Source organism: Eublepharis macularius, chromosome 1, assembly GCF_028583425.1.
Source record: "Eublepharis macularius isolate TG4126 chromosome 1, MPM_Emac_v1.0, whole genome shotgun sequence".
NCBI classification, from domain to species: Eukaryota; Metazoa; Chordata; class Lepidosauria; order Squamata; family Eublepharidae; genus Eublepharis; species Eublepharis macularius.
Window position 1 is genome coordinate 238,897,380 of NC_072790.1, and position 18,402 is coordinate 238,915,781.

Consider the following 18,402-nt stretch of genomic DNA (forward strand, 5'->3'; position numbering starts at 1 on the left):
CCGTGCCAATACTTGCCAAAAGAAAGGGCAGCCTAGGCGTTCTTTTGTACTGCAGAAGGAGCTGGGAAAGAGGAATCGGTTCCAGCCCAGAACCGACAATATCGGCAGCATCTTTGAGCATGCACAAAGTGCTGCCCCCCTCCCCGCTGCCGCACACTTGGGATTTTTGGTTCTGCTGTTTGAAAAGGCGGTTTTCCTGCTCTCCCAAAATAATTTCTTTTTTAAAAAAACTGCGGCTGGACGGTAGAGCTCGTTGCGGGGGAGGAGGACAGACCAAAAGGAGAGGGCTGCAGAGAAAACGAGAATCCACAAGGACTCCCTTCATGCGGCACAGCTGGCAAGAAAACGGAAGCCGGGCGGGGGTTGCCCAAGAGCCAGGACAGGCCTGAGAAGGGGGCCGTCTCCCACAGAAAGGGAACACGCCTCGTTGTGCAAGACAGCCACCCATGCCAGCTAGGGGAACGGGTAGCAGCCGGGGGGGGGGTCAGGAGTGGGAGAGGAGACAGAATCCGAGGCACCAAGACACGTTCCAGAGCTGAGCTCCGGAGATGAAAAGGAGGCGCTAGAGCTGAGCCCTTTGGTTCAGCCCCGGCTCAGAATTAAGCCCTGACAATGGAATCTACGTGTTCAGAGCCAAGCTACAAGTGACACCTGACACAGGTTGGACACTTGTCAGCTTACTTCAAGTTTTGATGGGAAATGTAGGCACCCTGGTTTTACAGCTTGGCTCTCCATTACAGCTGCAAGACCAGGATGCCTACATTTCCCATCAAAACTTGAGGGAAACTGACAAGTGTCCAACCTGTGTCAGGCATCACTTGTAGCTTGGCTCTTTAACACAATCAAGCACCCCTTCCCAGGACAATGGCAAAAGCCTTCCCGCTTTCCACTCTCCCACTGTCGTGCTTGCATGCGCAAGATGAGTGCCAGCGCAGCACAGAGGTTAGAATGTCCAACTAACCTCTGACACCTGGGAGACCCGGGTTCGAATCCCCCCGCTCTTCCATGGAAGCTTACTGGGTGACCAAGGGCCAGTCACGGACACTCAGCCCAACCTACCTCAAAGGGCTGTTGTGAGGATAAAATAGAGGAGAGTGTTGTGCTCCACTTTCAGTACCCACTGGGGAGAAAATTGAGGCATAAATGAAGTAAGGTGGAAGTTTGAATTAGGCCCCAAGGTCCCACGAGTTCTCCTCAAAAGGTCTGTCCTAATCTGCCAAGCTACCATTTCTTCCCCCTTTGTGGCCCTATCTCTGTTCTTCTCACACGCGCATGTGTGAGACCCCAAGGCAGAACAGCAGGAACCAAAGCATACGGACACCATACAGGGCTCCTAGGACAGCGGTCTTCACCCTTTGAATTAGGACCCTTGGGGGGGGGGCTGCAGAGTCCATACAGAGACGCTAGCGCGCATGCCTCTGCCTCTCTTTGCACACGTGCGCACTCAGAGGAGCAGTAAAATAGGGAGGCAAGGTCACAGTGGAGGAAAAGATCCCGCTGGGGCTGCAGCCCTTGACTCGTTCCTCACTACGGTACACCTCTTAGGGTTCAGCATCTTGGACCCCTCTGCCACTCGCAGTCCAAGCCTGGACTCCGATGAGGTCATAACTCTGACTCCTCCTCCTGCCAAACGCCTTCCTGTCACGCCCTTGCAGCTAAGTGGGTCTCATCTTCAGCAAGACTGGAAAGGTGGAAAACAATTGCCCAAGAATGGGCACATGGCTTTGCGCCACGGATTAAAGTGAAGCAGCAGGCTTGAGAACATAACTTCCAGATCAGACCAGAGGTATGTAATCCTGCACCTAGTGGTTGGTCTGGGAAACCCCAACCAAAGCAGGAAGGGAACTTTCTTCCAATACTGTTTGTCATTTAGCATCTGTTCTTTAGAGGTAAACCGCCTCTGGACATGGAGGTTCCACTTTCAAGTATCAGGGTGAGCAGGTTTTGCTAGAACTTTCCACCATAAATTAATGTAATTTATAATTGGAACTGCCTTCTGGGTCAGAGCAAAGCACTTAGTCCAGTGTCTAGTGAGCAGAAAAGAGAAAGAGTCCAGCAGCACCTATAAGACTAACAAAATTGGTGGTAAGGTATGAGCTTTCGAGAGTCACAGCTCACTTCTTCAGATAAGCGAGTATCTTCAGAAGTCTTTGAAGAAGTGACTCACAAAAGCTCATACACTACCCCAAGTTTTGTTAGTCTTACAGGTGCTACTGGACTCTTGCTCTTTCCTACTGCTACAGACAGACTAACACGGCTACCCATCTCGATCTGTTTAGTAAGCAGTCTTGGGAAATTCCTCAGGTAGAGCACGAAAGCAGTAGTCCTCCCTGTCTCGCCAACCCTGCAGAGGTAGACAGCCCCAGAACATGGAGGTTCTATACAGCTATCCCACCCCATCACCGCTGACAGCCTTCGCCCCTTCCACGAACTGCTCTGCTCAGCCGTCTCTCAAGATGGAGACGGAACATGCCAACAAACACGAAGGCGTTGCCCTGTGTCCTTTTGCCCAACGCGGCTCCCCCCCCACCACCACCCAGGTCGTTCCACTTCCTGCCGTGCCAGGTGCACCGACGGGGAGATAAGGTGGGCGAGGCAGCCTGGGAGGGGCACGGGCATCTTGTGCGGCAAGAAGGGCTCAAACGGGTGGCATGGGGGCCTGCTGGGAGGGGAGTGACTCATCTGGGCTGGGAGGGGTGCCCACATGTTGCAAGCTGGTTGCATTCTGTTGCAAGCCACAAGTGGTTATTAAAGTTAGGGGGAGGCAGGGGCGACTGAGAGAACACAAACCCACGCTAGTCCCTCCAGCTCAACCAAGTGCCCTGGGGGAGGCACTTGGACGTTACAGAGTGCCCTAGACACACACACACAGACCCAACAATTGCTTTAAAAAACTACAAAAAGGAACTATTTATTTACTTCTTTACTTCATTTACACCCTGTCCTTTTCCCCCAATGGGGATCAAAAACGACATATATTATTCCCTTCTATTTATCCTCACAACAACCCTGAGAGGTAGGTTAAGCTGAGCAGTTCAAGGTCACCCAGCAAGCTTCCCTGGCACAGAGGGGATTCAAACGAAGGTCTCCCAGATCCTAGTCCAACCCTCTAACCACTACACCGCAGAGGCTCATGAGAAGCTTCAGAGCCTTTTCTCAGTTGGCTTGGAACCACCGAGGACAATATGCAAGACTGCTTCTGAGCATGCGCAGAGTGCATCCCCCTGCCCACTACGCAAATGCAGCCAGGGCACACGAAGATGCCTGCTACCGAGTCAGATCCACAGGCCGTCAAGCTCTGACTCACAGCGGCTTTTCAGAGAAGGAAGGCCTTCCCCAATATCTGCTACCTGAGAACCTGGAACGGGTGATGTCTGGGACGGAACCTGAGACCGGCATGCAAAGTGGGTGGCCTCCCTTGAAGCCGCAGCTCGTCCCACATTGAGAGTGAAGGTCTGAAGCTGCATAGCTCAGTCTCCATGGATGGGCAGCAGCTCTTCAGGGTCCTGGGCAGAGAAAGGCCCCCTCTCCACATCTGCTACTTGAAATCTTTTGGCCAGCTGTGCTTGGGATTCAGCATTCCGCATGCCAAACTCCCGATCACCGGGCGACAGTCCCTACCCAAAACACACCATGGATGGCATTTATTTGCTTTTCTTAAACCTTGCAGCGAGGACCCAAAGACCTGGTTCTACTCCCTCACCGCAACCCTATGACACAGGTTAGGCTGTGTGTGTGTGTCCGTGTCCAGCTTAAGCTCACCCGCAAATGTCCTTGGCAGCATGGGGATTCAAACCCGGATCTCCTCTACACTCTAGCCATGATTCAAAGTCTCCGGAGGATGGCTCAAGACCTTCTAGTTTCTGAACCGGACCCTTTTCACAATTCCATAGAAACCAGCACACCCTCTTTCCCCAAATTTTAGACTGTGAACTCCTTGGGGCAGGGACCCACCGCTGCAAAACACCATGCATGCACAGTGATAGTCTAATCAAAATGTGCAGCACTGCACATTTAAAAAAACTGGGTGGTGGGGGGGGGGGTTCACATCTCAACAAACCCTCCCTTGCAGAAGAGAGAGCAGCCCAGAAAACAGATCTACGGGAACATCTACCAACACGGAGCAGCCATCGAGTTCAGCCGGCCATGCCGGGGTCCCCAAAAGATTAGATCAACAGTTCACAGAGTGTATTCCAGGCAACCCTGGGGTTCTGCGGAAGGCTATCAGGATTTCTTCACCGAGATTACTAAGTTTCCCTGAAAGAAAGCTTGCACCCCACCCATTACTCTTCCTCCGCTGTAACACTAGAGCGCTCATCGCATCCTGCACTGCATACTCATTACCCTCAAGGAAACAGCAGCCAACGGAGTGCAGCCTACTTTATGTCCCAGAATCCTCTACGAGGGTTTCGTCGGCAGGCAATTCAACACGGCAAGGGCCCCCAGTTCGATTCGACTGATCGTCCACCCACTCCAAGCTCCTGATCAGCTCTTGTGTATCGAGGTGATCGGCTGCAGAAGGCCACTTGGAGTTGTCATTTCTCGAGAAATTCCTGTATGCAGGGCTTTTTTTCAGCTGGAACGCGGTGGAATGGAGTTCCGGAACCTCTTGAAAATGGTCACATGGCTGGTAGCCCCGCCCCCTGATCTCCAGACAGAGGGGAGTTTAGATTGCCCTCCGAGGAGGGCAATCTAAACTCCCCTCTGTCTGGAGATCAGGAGGCGGGGCCACCAGCCATGTGACCATTTTCACCTAGGGCGATTTAAACTTTTAAAAACTCCTCCCTTGTTCCAGCTGACCCAAAGTGGCGTCATTGGCCCTGGGAGCATGCATGCGCTTTGCACACGCACATGTGGTACCAAGGGCACCACCTCCCGCCAAGAGTTGCCCCCTGTGCTGGCAACCCACCACCTCTTTCCCGGAAAAAAAGCCCTGCCTGTACGGTTCTGGGGCAGAAACTAGAGAAAGCAGGTTTTGTGGAGCGGAAGGAGCCCATGGAGATGTGATTCTATCAACCTTCCAAAGCTGCCGTTTCCTCCAGGGCAACTATTTTGCCCGGAGATTAGTTGTGGTTCGAGAAGTACCTAGAGTTGCCAACCCCACAGCTGCTACACCACAGAAAGGGGCTCGCAGATCCCAAATTCTCCTGGATGGTCCCAAGTGAGCCATTCAAACCACACAGAAGACCTGGATGAGTTGTGACTGCACACACACCTCGGGCAGCAACCACTGGAGGTCACAGCCAAGCTCCACTTGATCAAGAGCCACTTGTGGAGAGCAAGTGAATGGCAAGTGAACAGGGAGGAATACACGTGAGTCTGTTCACTTGCCAAGCAAGTGTAATTCGTCACTTGTAGCTTGGCTCTTAGTGACTCTCCCCCCACATTGGGGCTGCAGTCAGCTTGGGAGATCACAAGTGGTGAATTCTGCTACGGCAGGAAACTGCTCACCCCAAACGACAGGAAGAATTACTTCCGATATTGAATACATCACAGCGGCTTTTTAAATTGCAAGAGCAAGCGTCAGAGAAAGCACGCGCATTCTTTCAGCAAACCATACTAAAGAGGAAGAACATTCTTTCTGTATTTTTAAAAAAGTATTTGCTTTTATTTACACCTCGCCTTTCTCCCCGGCGGGGACCCAAAGCTGCTTACTGTTCTCCTCTCCTCTGTTTTATCCTCACAACAACCCTTTGAGGTAGGTGAGGCTGAGTGTGTGACTGGTCCCAGGTCGCCCAGCGAGCTTCCATGGCACGGCAGGGATTCGAACCCGGTTCTCCCAGACCCGAGTCCAACTGCTACGCCACAATGGCTCCTGTCACTGGCCAGTGGACCTGGAATTTCACCCCTTCTCCCCTCCAGCAGCCTGGCTCCCTTTGGACGGAAATGCTCTCAACGACTCATTCCTATCGTACCTCCCATTTAAGTAGCTTTTCCGTCTGCGACAGTTCTCCCCCTCTCCTTTACACACAGCGTATGCTGCCCATTGAATCCGACTTTGCGTCAGCCACTTTGGGAGGCAATTTTTTTTCAAAAAGCAGGATTTTTTTAAAAAGTCATTATTTCTGAAATGTTCAAAGCGTAAGGGGAAGGAGAGGGCGGACTGCCGCCCAGCCTTCCCCCATGGTGTGGTAGGCAGTGCTGGGCATGGGAGTCCTTTAAAGAAATGATGTGGCTATTAAAGAAGAGTCGGGGCAGGGCGAGTTCCCCCAAGTTAGAGGGCAAAAGCAGAATGCAAAAGACAGGAAGAGGGGAGAAAGGAAGTCGCTGGCAAAACAACGTACAAACAAGGAAACGGGAAGGAAAGATTCAAGCAGCCACAAACCCCTGGGGTGGAGGGGGGCGGACTTGAACTATTGCAAATCTTTCTCCTCCCACCCACTGGCACAAGGAGTTTGACCTGACACTGCCCAAAGGAATCAGAAAACAACACCAAGTTTTACACAATGAGGGGAGAAATTCTGTTCATGCAGTAGGGTTGCCAACCTCCAGGGAGGGCCTGGAGACCCCCCCCCCCAGAATCACAACCGGTCTCCAGATAACAGAGATCAGTTCCCTTCCAGGAAATGGCAGCTTCAAAAGGAGGACTCTGTCCCACTGAAGTGCCTCCTCTCCCCAGCTGACACACCCTAAGCTCCTTCCCCAAATCTCCAGGAATTTCCCATCCTGGAGATGGCAACCCCAAGGCTCATGACGTAGCCGCGTCTCCAGAAGAGAACTTTGACCTTGGAGTAAAGCTAAGCCTGCCAGACGCCGTTGCTGTCTTCTCCCTTTCTTGGAGTTCTGTAGATGGGACGGGGAACTCGCCGGCCAGTTAGCTTCATTAGCAGAGAATCTTTCCACGGATCCTGGGCTGAGCTTCAGGGAGAGATGGCTAAGGCAGAGGCTGAGCCAGAAAATGTGGGGGGGGGGAGAAGGGGGAGGAAGGAGGAGCCGTTTAGAGAACATTGCAGGGTGGGACGCAGCACTGCAGGCCAGGGGAGAGGCAGCCTGGGTGGGGTTCCTTCAGTGGGCGGAAGCCAGGAGCAAAAAGGGGCAAGCTTGGAACACGGGGGCTGGTGGTGAGTGACTAGGCACCCAAAAAGCTTGCAATCAGGCCCCACGCTACACTGCGGCTGCTCAGCCCAGCATGTGCCATCTAAGTTGGCACTGCCCCGAACGAAGAGGTGCGTCGGTAGAGGCTGGAACGGCCCACTTTAAAATGTTGGCTCAGGTCACGGAGAACGTTTGGGTGCTCCAGCCAGGTCAGTTTGAGGCTTCCCGGGCAGCGCCACGGCAAAGGGCAGGTCAACTCAGGCCTCGACGCCCACGTGCCCGTTCTCTTTCCGATCGGGCTGCTGCAGCTTCCCAACAGGCAGATGGTGAACAGAAGAAACTTGACCGATTGTTGCTCCTATACCTGTTGAATTTGCGCCTGGCATGGACATGCTGGAAGCACGAAGCCTCTGATGCCCGACAACCACAGAAGCCTTGAGGGATGCCCAGCTTCGAACGCAATCAGACCCTGACCAGCTCTCCATTTTACACGCCAGGCCTCCCGGCCCACGTGGCGCATCATGCACACAACTAACCATAAGCAGCCTAGGGATTAGGAGACACGACTGCAAGCCACAGGAGACACACGAGTTTACGCCTCAACAGCTGCAATTTTGGAAAATCTCAACGGCCTCTGAAATAGGCAAGCTCTCCTCCCCTCCCTCCCGGTAAAAACCTGTGACTGTGACCCGACATGACCTTGCTCCCCTAAGCCAACCAAGGAGGAGAAAGCAAGGCTAATTCTTGGTGGGCCAGCTAGCTTCAGTCTCGCCCACGGCCTTTGGCTTACACCCGTCCACAATGGCCCTGAACTCCTCCAGGCCCTGCTAGCAGACCCTAGAGAATTCTCTTGTGCACTGGCTGGCACCCAGAGCAAGACCCCTCCCTTCTGCCCACTCACCACGGGACCAAAGGCATCCACAGCATGGACCCAGGGAACAGCAGCGGGGTTCGTGTGCGTCCCAAGGGCATTGGTAGTGGGTATTTCCAAGCTCTGCACCACCGTAGCGTACCACACTGTCTTGCTGGGTGCCCGTTCTTTTCCACACACCCTGAGCACGCAATGGCTACCAGTATATAGGAGGTGGCAATTTTAATGTAAGCTAGTGGCCACAGCCTTCGACAGATATCAAGGGGTCAATATGACCTTGCTTTCTGGCCACAGAGGTCCACCGCCCCAGTTTGAGAGCCGATGCTCAGCATCTTCTGCCTGGCATGTACCCAAGAAATCAGGCCGTGGCACTTCCAATGCCCCACGTCATACCCTGGCACATGGCTAAGAACTGCCACCCATTCCTTCCAAAGCTCCATCAACCCCAAATACAAATCTGTATTCTGGGCAATTTAAAAAAGGGAAGGAGGCAAAGAGTCCATTCCTTTCTCCTCCTGGTTGCAGTTATCAGGTCTACTTAATCCATGTTAAGCAAGCATCTAAGCAGCCCTGAATGCCCAGAAATGGGCTCCCCGCTTCTTACCCCTCCGCCGCCCATGTGGCCAGTGAAGAGCAGCTGTGGCATCGAGAGGATGGTGGCGGCAGTGGTGGCGGCACCCGGCCCTGCCCAGCCCAGGCAAAGCAGCCCAGCCTGACCTACTTCTCCTTCCTTTTCATCACCTGCTATTTCTCTCTCCCCAGGGAGGGGAACTCCACCAAGCCATGCCCACAGTTGCTCAGAGGGGGCACACACATAACGCCTAGCACGTTGGCACAATCGCGTTCCCTTTTGGGTGCCTACCTGTGGAACCCCCCTCCACTAGGGGGGAAAAAGAGAGAGGGACATACGCCACTGTAAAGGGTGGCAACTCTCTTGCTTCTACTCATCTGACAAAGTAGGTCACCGGGCACCAGCGTGCTGGCACAAGCAGGCAATTGATACTCGCCAGTTGCCTTGGCACGATTAGGGGAGCAGCGCCCTCAGGCCTACTGCCACACATCTGACCTTCAATGCCTGCTGCAAAGGTCGGGGGGAGAGCACCTGGCCCGGCAGCGTTGGCCCTCCCTCTTCTCGGCAGTGCCAGGGGCTGGCGTGGGTCCCACCGTAGCCTCGCCTCCCTGCCGTTTCCCCCTGCCAGAGCAGGCTCCTGTTTCAGGCCTCGCCTCTGGCATAGCTGCCAGGACGGTGTTGTGTGCCATGGGGTTGCTATGGAGCATGCTGGAGCTCAGGGGCAGCGTCGCCCCCACCCTGGGGGGGGCACCTGCCGCAAAGAAAAAGGAGCGGCAGGGAAGGAGAGTTTCTCGGCAGTTTCATCAGCCACCCCTGAGGAGCGTTGCTGCTTCTACCTCCCAACAGCCAAAGCTCCCACGGCAACCATGCCATGGGGGCCACAGGACCGGCTAGGCCTCGTTGCGGCCTACTTGGCGCAAAGCGACACACCGTCCTGTGAGCCTTGTTTGTGAGAGCACGCTTGTGAAATGCAGCTGGCGTAGCGTGGGGGCTAGAATACAGCAGCGAATGTGCTGGATGACTAGGTCTGAGGAGAACCAGGTTCGAATCCAGAGTCAGCTGCCAGCCACACGATCCCCCTCTCAGTCTAGTCGACCTCACAGGATTGTCAAGATGAAACAGATGAATGGAAAATAGCCCCCAAAGATGAATAAAAACACTAACAGATGCCCATCCTTCAAAGCGATTATTTCTTTTATTCTGCCCTTCTTTCGAATTGTTCTGAGTGGCATATGTAGTTTCTCCCTCCACCAACAACCTTGTGAGGTAGGCTGAGCAGACAGGGAGTGACTAGTCCAACATCATCCAGTGAGCTTCAAGTTTTTTAGTTTCCTTGTCTGAGACACAGAGCAGAACCACAAGTGACGAATGACACATGTTGGACACTTGTCAGCTTCCCTCAAGTTTTGATGGGAAATGTAGGCAGCTTGGCGGAATGTTGGACAAGTGACAGTTGAAAAGTCCATTGGACAGCAGTCGGAGAGCCAAGCTGCGAGACCAGGATGCCTACATTTCCCATCAAAACTTGAGGGAAGCTGACAAGTGTCCAACCTGTGCCTTTTGTCACTTGTGGTTCTGCTCACAGAGTCAATGTGGTGAGGTGGAAAGAGTGTCAGGCCAGGAAGACCAAGGTTGAAATCTCCACTTCTACCATGGAAGCTCGCTGGGTGAGCTTGGGCTAGGGTTGCCAGCTCCAACTTGGGAAATTCCTGGAGATCTGGGGGGTGAAACCTGGAGAAAGTGAGGTTTGGGGAGGAAAAGGACCTTGGTATGGCTTAATTCCATAGAGACCACCCCCTAAATTAGCCATTTTCTCCAGGTGAACTGATCTCTGTGGCCTGGAGACCGGTTGTAATTCCGGGAGATCTCCAGCCACTACCTGGAGGCTGGCAACCCTAGCTTGGGCCAGTCACATTCTCTCAGCCTAACCTACCTCACAGAGTTGTTGTGAGAAAATGGGGGAGGGGAGAACAACGTTCTAAGCTGCTTTGAGTCCATATTGGGAAGAAAAGCGGGATATCAATAAATGTGTAAAAGCAAATGTACCACAGCGTTCGGGCTGGCACTGGGAATTTCTTAACTCTTTCTCCTCCTCGGGCTGTTCCCCTATTCTCTCTCTTTCACTCTTGCTATCCGCCCACCCAAGGCCTTTCAAATTAGGATGGGCTGGGGAAAGGACATGTTGTTAGCCATGCTGTTGTCTACCAGTTTTGTCCCAGTTCCATCTCTGTGTCTTCATAATACTACCCTCTGCCAACATCTTTACGGTTAGATAAGATCTGTTTGGTGCAATGCTTATATTTTGGTCGCAATATTTCCCTCAGTGCTTTCAACACCTTCTTAACAGGTGGAAGTCAAAAAGTGGAGCTTTTTCTTGGCGTGATCATGCAACAGGAGGAAACTTTGCCTGTTGGATTTTTGCCTGTCACATAGCTTTTCAAGGAAAAGAACTATTGTCTTTCCAAGAGGGAGGATCTAAGTTTCCCAAACCCACATCAACCCAAAAAATTCTGCTGTGGATTAATCAGAACTCTTCCAGTCAAATGCAACCTCAGGACCTCAGAAATGCTTAAAATTAAATTATTTTTTTCTTAAACTGCCGAGAAACTTCTTAAAATTAAATTAAATGTTACCTCAGAGGCAATATTGCTAGACATGACTTTTTCACACCATGCATACTAAAACAGTATCCACCAAGCTCAAGTATGGAGAGGCTGTGGTTACAAAGCAAGAAGTGAAAAGCACTTAGCACATGCTCTGAGGCACTTTGGTTATTTTAAAAGGGATCCACTCCATGTGCATTGCTGTCTCCCACCCAAACCCCATGTGAAAGACAAGTTCATTTTAAATTTGCATTTCTTCAAACGACTTCATACACACATGCAAATGAGCTGGTGGAGTTTCGACCTTCTGGAAGACTTGCAGACCTCAAATGCTACCCACAGTCTGCTCCGTGCCTTTATTTCTGAAGCAAGAAGTATCACTTACACTCGCCGGGTAAAATAAATGAGGTCTACCAGGGAGTGAAAATAAGGGCCAAAGAAAGATACCCCACACATGCTCAGAGGCAATCATATCTTACCAGTCACCATGACACCAAAATTATGTAATTCCCAATAGGAAAGATAAGACTGACGCCTGGCCCCAAGGGTTGATCCCGGGGCTCAGATTAGGTTTCGAGCCAGCTGCGATCCCAGTTCTTACCTTCTCTGATGTACTTACAGCCTGCCTGCTAATTCCTGCCCATCCACACATGTGCCCCCGTGCGCACAAACACCTCCAATCCACTTTGGCTTCCAACAAGCCCCCTTCCCCCACTGCCTACACAACCACAAGGACACCTGGGGACAAGGAGCAGGTGTATTCTTAGGCACACATCCGCCCCCACCCTGCTTACCCTTGCGCTGCAGGTTCAGAGCCCTCGGGGAGGTGGGCCGACGCAAACAAACAGGTGCGGCAGGCAAACCTGTGTCTCAGCCCCACGTGCACAACTCTGGGAACGGCACCCCACCTTTGGCACGCAGGTAGACAAATAGTGGTGCCCAACTGTAGCCCAAGAGCGGCTTTCATCACAACTGGCATGGCAGGGGGGGACAACAGAGCTCCAAGATCTATGCTCTATCAATAAAAAAAAAGACACCGGGGCTCGCTCCAAAGCCACAGGAAAAGTCCAGTCTGTTTCCACATATGCCAAGCTCACCCCCTCATCCCCTGCTTTAATTAATCTGGAGTAATTACTACCTCCGGGTTCCAAGTTTCCCCATTGCTAATTTAGGTCATCAATTGGACTGCACCATCAGCTGCAAGAAGTTACCAACCTGCGCGAAAACTGCTTCTGTGGCATCCGTGCCATCAGCTTCTGTGGCATCCGTGCCATCAACCTACCCTTTCACCCACGACCAAGCCAAAAACACACCATCCCTTGTGCAAAGGTTGCGTACTCCCACGAAGGTGCCATTCCTTACAATTTTCACGTTGCTTTAAAATCTTTTTTTTTTTGCATGTCCCAGCACCGTCATCACCCAGTTTAGACAGCACCATAAGCCTTGAGGAGTGATTTGACTGTATAGGACTTTGGCAAGCACTTCATTTATATTCTGCCCTATACAAACAAAATAACAACTGTCGGGAATCTAGGTCCCCTTTCATCAGTAACCATGCATTAAAAAGAGAGAAACCGTCATCCCTCTTAAACTACAAAGTGGTCGAAGAAAGGTGACAGATTATCTTGCTTCCCCACATGGATGCAAAATGGAGTCTCCATATCCAACAGCAGTCTACCTCTGTAGAGCAGTTGCCAAGGGGGCAACAGCTTAAGAGGGCTGCTGCCGTCATGCCCAGCTTGCAGGCTTCCTGGAAAGATCCGGTTGGCCACTGGTGGAAACAGGATGCAGGACTAAATGGACCTTTGGTCCGATCTTGCAGGGCCTCTTGAGATCTGAACCTAGCACCATGTGAGCTCTTCAACCTGGCATTCAGCATTAGATTGTGGGGCACTTTCTGCCAACCGCAAGAGAAGACTGAAGGAACTCTGTGAGCAAGTCTGGCAAAAGGACAGCTGGCAAATACTCAAGAGGGGCACTGCCAGCCTTGCCAGGACAAATACACATATCCACACCCCCATCAGGGAGGGCAGAGTCATCAATGGGTCTGGGTGTGCCTTGGGGGACAAACTCCAACAGGAAGGTTGTCCCACGGAAAAATAAACCAGGGCCACGAATTAGTTCGTGGGCAACCAGGCAGTCAAGGGCTGTTATTCCAAAAGTTCAACATTTGTGTTTTAATTGTCCCGGTTCTGGGTGCTGTTCATGAACTGGATCTAAATGGAAAGAACAACTGTTTACGAATAATTTTTACCCTATTTGTGGATCCAGGAATGGGGGGGAGACAAAGTCCCTGTTGGACACTCCCACAAAAATTCAACTGCCCCTCCCATCCTCTTTCTCATAAAATGTACTGGGTTCAACTTCCAGTGGAAACTGAAACCCTGTGAGATAGATCACCTTAGGGGGCAAGAGAGTAAACCAATTGTTACGAAGAGGGGGGAAGGCATCAAAGAATATGCCAACTTGGAAGCAAGCGTAAAAGCTGGCAGCCAGAATAATCAAACCCTAAGGGAGACCCTTCGCAGAGATGGCCCGCTCGACCCATCTAAAGACACAACCCTCAGACCCCAAATGCAGCCCACAGCAAGCAGAGGATTTATACTCCAAAAGCCAAACTTTAAGACACAGCTAAACTCTGAACCTTGGTGGCTGTCCAAGTGTGGGAATGATACCTTCAGCGGGCACAGGCCACCCTATTTATTCCTCATCACTGCCACCCTATTTATTCCTCATCGCTGCCACCCTATTTATTCCCCATCGGCTGCTTTGGATAAAGGTCCAGAAAGGGGACTGGGGCCGTCTGAAAAGTACCCCCCAGGGGTTTTTTTTTGCCAGAGGGTTCCATACAGGAAGAGCAAGGGGGGGGGGATCTGTGGACACTTACCTCTGCATGCCATGTAACTGTATTGCTTGCCATGCTCCAAGCTTGGCAGAGAGATCCCGACAGCCCCACGCCATGCCCCCAGCAACGCCACTTCTAACCACCCACTATGTTCCCACACCTAAGGGCTGGATACAACTCCTCTCCTCTTGCCAACCTGGGCACCCCCAGGCCCAGTCCAACCCAATAGCCAATACAGGCTGCAGGGATCTCAGGCAAATTGGTAAATCACTGGGGGGGGGCACATTTGCAAGCTTTCTGAGGCATGGGAGGTCAATTGCATCTCCCCAGGTTTTTTTCTCCTCCCCTCTGTTCTCTATCTGGTACATACGAATGGGCCTTTGGCTCCTTTTACAAATTGCTCCCCTCTACAAGAAGATGGGAGGGGTGCTACAAGAACAGTCCTTTCATTTTCGCCTATATCGTGCCCCCACCAACAAGACCCTGTCGTTTTTGTCCACCTCGCCTGGTGGGGGAAGGAGAGACTGACTCGACCAAGGACAGCCCGATGAGGTTGGGGGCGGAGGGGACAGAAAGGGGAAGAGGGGCCAACCGACAGGCAGAACGGGGAAGGGACAACTTGGGGGAGGGAGTCGTCGCCGGGGCCGGGGGGGGGGGGGGTTGAGTTGGGGAAGTTGCAAGAGAGGGCGGAAGAGCCGAGCCCACCGTCTACGCACCGGATCGGAACTCTACTCCCGTGTAAGATCTCGGAGTCAGCCTGCCGAGATGGAGGGAGGGTAGGGTTGCCAGCCTCCAGGTAGTGGCTGGAGATCTCTTGGAATTACAACTGGTTTCCTGGCCACAGAGATCAGTTCACCTGGAGAAAATGGCTACTTTGGGGGGGGGACTCTATGGAATTATGCTATGCCAGGGTCCTTTCCCTCCCCAACCCCACTTTCTCCAGGTTTCACCCCCCAGATCTCCAGGAATTTCCCAACTTGGAGCTGGCAACCCTAAGGGAGGGAGGTGGGAGAGGTGGAAGGGACGGGGGGAGCTTCCTATCGGGGGGGATCGGGGGGGCGCACACGCACGCCCCGCGGCGCATCGGAGCCCCCCAAGGCGCCCTTACCGCTTCTGGTCTCGGCGCCTCCGGTCCAGGGGACTCCTGCGTGCGTCTCCGAGCCGGTCCCGGTGGCTGTGCGTGCCGGGCGCGATCCCTCCTTCTGCCTGGGTGGCCCGCCTGCGCGCTCGCTCCCCCCGCAACCTGCAGGGGGCCCCCCGCAGCTCACCTGTCCCGGCCACGCCCCCAGCTCACCTGTCCTCTCCCCCCAGCTTAGCAACAGCTGGAACAGGCGATCGCCGCCTCCCCCAATAAGGAAAAGAGGCCAGCCCTCCTCCGCTCCCCCCGCCCCCGACGGGGCCGCCCTCTCCCGCGGGCCCCGCCCCCACCTGGCCTCAAGCCCCGCCCCCAGACTCGGCCTGCCCCTTTTCCACCTGGCCATCCCTCGCCCGCTGCCCTACTTTCCCCAAGAAGCCAAGCAAGGCGCTCCTGACCATTGGCCGAGGGGAGGGTCCTGGGCCTCTCATTGGCCCGCGGGGCTGTCTTGGAAGCCTCTGGTCACGCCTCCTCACGAGGGGCGGGGCTGGGTTCTTGCAGGTTGTAAAATCCGGCTCCTTGCGCCTCCCCAGCATCGTTGGGTTGCTAACCTCCAGGCGGTGGCTGGAGATTTCCCGGAATCACAACACTATGGCATTGTGCTCTTGCTGAGGCCCCTCCCTCCCCAAACCCCGCCCTCTCCAAGCCCCGCCCCCAAATCTCCAGGAATTTCCCAACCTGGAGCTGGCAACCCTCTCAAGGGTTAAAAGTGCCTTTTGCAAGCGGCCTGGCGTGGTCGAGAATCCGGTCAGTTGGGGGAGTCGAGGAAGGACTGAATCATCAAAGACTCCGGAAGGAAAGTTTGCAAGTGGAAAGGATGATTAAATCCCCAGGCCGCGGTGCTGGGACGGGAGGGGGGACTTCCCAAAGGGGAGGAGGGAGGAGAAGCGGGAGGGAGGGCGATGGGCGCCCTCCCGCCTTGCAGCGCTTGGCCACTCGCCAAGGCACCACGTTGGGCCAAGCGCATGACCGCAAGCCCCCTCTGCTGGCCGTTTGGGTGCCAGGCGGCCGGCACTGCCATGCAAGGCCAGGGCACTGCCCACTCATGCCAAGGGCGCTAGGCCAGGCAGCTAGAATTTGGGGGTCTCTGGTCTCCTTTATGTGCAAGATTCGGGTCCAGCAGCACCAAAAAGACCAACGAGTTTTCCAGGGTTTTGAGTTTTGGAGAGTCAAAGCTCCCTTCTTCAGATACCTTGGAAATCTGGTTGGCGCTGCTGGACCCGAAACTTGCTCTTCTCCTACACACAGGGCTACCCCACCTGAAACTGATCTGCCTTATGTGTCCTGAAGGCAGGGGGGGAGCTTTAAAGGAGCAGCGGTAAAGGAAAGGTGACCAGGGCCTCGCCCCAAAGAGCATACACAGAGGACAATGAAACACACGGTGCAATCTTATGCAAAGTTACTCCAGTCTAAGCCTGTTGTAATCAATGGGTTTAGACTGGAGTGACTCTGCATTGGATTGCATTGACAAAGTGGTTGTTTATTTATTGTCAACATTGCTGTACTGCCTTTCCACCCAAATAGCTTCCCCAGGGTGGTGAACATCAAACCATAAAAACATTTCAACATTGAAACAGCATTTAACTGAATTCCATAAAAACATAAGCACACACCAGGGAGGAGAGATAAGAAAAGTTATGGGGAGATGCCCGACAAAACAAAAAAAGTTATTAATTATGACAGGTTTGTGTATTTCATCTCATCAGCACACATGGGGTCTTATCGCATAATATAAATACCTCTGCAGCTGCACAGTGTGAAGCGGCTGGTCGCGTGCTGCGTGCTGTCCTAGCGCTCATGCATGTGCCATGTGCAATGGATATGAGACGCATCCATTCTCTGCTCTGAGTAGGGTTGCCACCTCCTGGTTGGGAAATTCCTGGAGATTTGGGGGGGGTGAAACCTAGAGAAGGCAAGATTTGGGAGGGAGAGGGACCAGTTGGCTATAATGCCATAGAGTCCACCTCCCAAGACAGCCATTTTCTCCAGGGGGACTGATCTCTGTCACCTGGAGTTCAGTTGTAATTCCGGGAGATCTCCAGCCACCACCTGGAGGCTGGCAACCCTAGCTCTGAGATTTGACTCTTGGAGACCCGAGGGAGGCAGCTGAGCTCTTTAAAAAAAAAAAACAATAATGCTAGCAATTCACATTCCCAAAATGTTAACAAGGCATCCCCCCCATTTCCCCCCAAGGCAAAAAAGCAGGTGAGGTTTATTAGGGAGCCATCCCGGGAATCGTTTGTGGCAGAGGCTGTTTTGCCAGGCCTCTTCCCCCTTTTCATTTCCTTGTTCTCATGGGACATGTAAGAGCTGGGCAGCAAAACCACGTGGCTGAGTCCCCGAGGGATGGGAGCGTGACGCATAAAGGAAAAAATACCTGGGAATGTTGAAGTGGAAAGCCAGATTCCCAGATCTAACCTACACTTTGGGAAGAGAGTGGTGCCTAGTGGTTTGCAACAGAGAGAGTGGGGGAGAGAGAGAGGCTGGACATGCTATTTGTGTCCCCCTCCCCCTTAAGCTGGAGTTTGGTTGCTTCCAGGACTTGCTGCAGGAGCTGCTAGGGAAGGCAGGGCGTATGGTTCATTTTCCCCAAGGGCACTGAGTGAAGCTTAGCAGGTGGAAGGGTGGGAAATAATACACAAAATTCCAGGAACTCCAATCCCGATATCCAGAAATAATCTTGAATATTCTCTTCGAGTCACGTGCTCCTTTATGATTCCAGCGCATTCCTGGGATGGGAAGGGAAACGTATGCCTTTCACACACACCCTTCCAGCTCTGATCTCAACCTGTCCGGGAACCAGGAATGGGATGGCTTTCCGGGGTTCACGGAGACAGGAAGGAGCACCACCAGATAATGCGTGTGATGTGTTTTCAACACTGAAAGTGCTACATGCTAAGTAATGCACAGTTTATTATTGATATAATTGTCGTTCCTTCAATTCGTAGAGAGAGGAATTAAGCGCAAGGCCCTTTCTTGGTGGTGCAGAATTTCTGGAAACGGTGCTGGCCGTACCCGGAGACAATGTGCCCCAAATCCCAGAGGTTTGTCAGCGGATTAGTTATGATGCATTCGACACATCATGTCATGTGCAGAAGCGCTCTTGTCATCGAGTGTCTCATGTCCTCCTTTATTTGAGGCTCTGGAAGTCAAACCTAGTGGGAGACTCTCCTCTGTGCCCCGCATGTTGAGGCTGCTGGGATGGGGGGGCGGAATTGGGTGCCAGAGAGGAGACTTGGCTTCGCTGCATGCTGTAAGGAGACGCCCGCCTGTGCCGAGCAGGGTGGGGTTGCCTTCTTTTCCTGCTCCCCCTCACGCAGATGACTGGGTGGGGTCACAGGT

At 53.0% G+C, this 18,402-nt stretch overlaps 1 protein-coding gene across 2 annotated transcripts in view; it reads right to left on the minus strand.

Annotated features, from left to right (window-relative positions):
* The window catches only part of ZBTB7B (zinc finger and BTB domain containing 7B), a 47,216-nt gene extending 32,105 nt beyond the window's left edge, over positions 1 to 15,111 (minus strand). The window contains exon 1 of one of the 2 annotated variants that reach the window (XM_054994471.1): positions 15,034 to 15,111. The gene's annotated coding sequence lies outside the window, so the exon portion shown is untranslated. Of the gene's footprint in view, positions 1 to 6,725; positions 6,769 to 15,033 lie in introns of those variants that run through there. The other variant, XM_054994464.1, reaches the window with a different exon arrangement.
* Positions 15,112 to 18,402: the final 3,291 nt, after the last annotated feature.